We start from the raw sequence: 2,451 nt of genomic DNA, 5'->3' as shown, positions 1-2,451 counted from the left end.
TAGCTGGGTAGTGTCTAAACATTGGCAGCCATATTCAGCTGGGTAGTGTCTAAACATTGGCAGCCATATTCAGCTGGGTAGTGTCTAAACATTGGCAGCCATATTCAGCTGGGTAGTGTCTAAACATTGGCAGCCATATTTAGCTGGTAGTGTCTAAACATTGGCAGCCATATTTAGCTGGGTAGTGTCTAAACATTGGCAGCCATATTCAGCTGGGTAGTGTCTAAACATTGGCAGCCATATTTAGCTCGGTAGTGTCTAAACATTGGCAGCCATATTCAGCTGGGTAGTGTCTACACATTGGCAGCCATATTTAGCTGGGTAGTGTCTAAACATTGGCAGCCATATTCAGCTGGGTAGTGTCTAAACATTGGCAGCCATATTCAGCTGGGTAGTGTCTAAACATTGGCAGCCATATTCAGCTGGGTAGTGTCTAAACATTGGCAGCCATATTTAGCTGGGTAGTGTCTAAACATTGGCAGCCATATCCAGCTGTGTAGTGTCTAAACATTGGCAGCCATATTCAGCTGGGTAGTGTCTAAACATTGGCAGCCATATTCAGCTGGGTAGTGTCTAAACATTGGCAGCCATATCCAGCTGGGTAGTGTCTAAACATTGGCAGCCATATTCAGCTGGGTAGTGTCTAAACATTGGCAGCCATATCCAGCTGGGTAGTGTCTAAACATTGGCAGCCATATTTAGCTGGGTAGTGTCTAAACATTGGCAGCCATATTCAGCTGGGTAGTGTCTAAACATTGGCAGCCATATTTAGCTGGGTAGTGTCTAAACATTGGCAGCCATATTCAGCTGGGTAGTGTCTAAACATTGGCAGCCATATTTAGCTGGGTAGTGTCTAAACATTGGCAGCCATATCCAGCTGGGTAGTGTCTAAACATTGGCAGCCATATTTAGCTGGGTAGTGTCTAAACATTGGCAGCCATATCCAGCTGGGTAGTGTCTAAACATTGGCAGCCATATTTAGCTGGGTAGTGTCTAAACATTGGCAGCCATATCCAGCTGGGTAGTGTCTAAACATTGGCAGCCATATTCAGCTGGGAGTGTCTAAACATTGGCAGCCATATTCAGCTGGGTAGTGTCTAAACATTGGCAGCCATATTCAGCTGGGTAGTGTCTAAACATTGGCAGCCATATTCAGCTGGGTAGTGTCTAAACATTGGCAGCCATATTTAGCTGGGTAGTGTCTAAACATTGGCTGCCATATCCAGCTGGGTAGTGTCTAAACATTGGCAGCCATATTCAGCTGGGTAGTGTCTAAACATTGGCAGCCATATTTAGCTGGGTAGTGTCTAAACATTGGCAGCCATATCCAGCTGCGTAGTGTCTAAACATTGGCAGCCATATTTAGCTGGGTAGTGTCTAAACATTGGCAGCCATATTTAGCTGGGTAGTGTCTAAACATTGGCAGCCATATCCAGCTGGGTAGTGTTTAAACATTGGCAGCCATATTCAGCTGGGTAGTGTCTAAACATTGGCAGCCATATTTAGCTGGGTAGTGTCTAAACATTGGCAGCCATATTTAGCTGGGTAGTGTCTAAACATTGGCAGCCATATCCAGCTGGGTAGTGTCTAAACATTGGCAGCCATATTCAGCTGGGTAGTGTCTAAACATTGGCAGCCATATTTAGCTGGGTAGTGTCTAAACATTGGCAGCCATATCCAGCTGGGTAGTGTCTAAACATTGGCAGCCATATTCAGCTGGGTAGTGTCTAAACATTGGCAGCCATATTTAGCTGGGTAGTGTCTAAACATTGGCAGCCATATCCAGCTGCGTAGTGTCTAAACATTGGCAGCCATATTTAGCTGGGTAGTGTCTAAACATTGGCAGCCATATTTAGCTGGGTAGTGTCTAAACATTGGCAGCCATATCCAGCTGGGTAGTGTTTAAACATTGGCAGCCATATTCAGCTGCGTAGTGTCTAAACATTGGCAGCCATATTCAGCTGGGTAGTGTCTAAACATTGGCAGCCATATTCAGCTGGGTAGTGTTTAAACATTGGCAGCCATATCCAGCTGGGTAGTGTCTAAACGTTGGCAGCCATATTTAGCTGGGTAGTGTCTAAACATTGGCAGCCATATTCAGCTGGGTAGTGTTTAAACATTGGCAGCCATATTTAGCTGGGTAGTGTCTAAACATTGGCAGCCATATTCAGCTGGGTAGTGTTTAAACATTGGCAGCCATATTTAGCTGGGTATTGTCTAAACATTGGCAGCCATATTTAGCTGGGTAGTGTCTTAACATTGGCAGCCATATTTAGCTGGGTATTGTCTAAACATTGGCAGCCATATTTAGCTGGGTAGTGTCTTAACATTGGCAGCCATATTTAGCTGGGTAGTGTCTAAACTCGATTGTATTTGCACTCCCCTACACACTGAGGTTCTCACTGAATCTGGTTTGGATGGCTTCACTCTTTGTTTCTCTCAGGAGACTCC

This window comes from Oncorhynchus masou, chromosome 23 (assembly GCF_036934945.1).
Source record: "Oncorhynchus masou masou isolate Uvic2021 chromosome 23, UVic_Omas_1.1, whole genome shotgun sequence".
NCBI classification, from domain to species: domain Eukaryota; kingdom Metazoa; phylum Chordata; class Actinopteri; order Salmoniformes; family Salmonidae; genus Oncorhynchus; species Oncorhynchus masou.
This window is presented reverse-complemented; position numbering follows the sequence as displayed.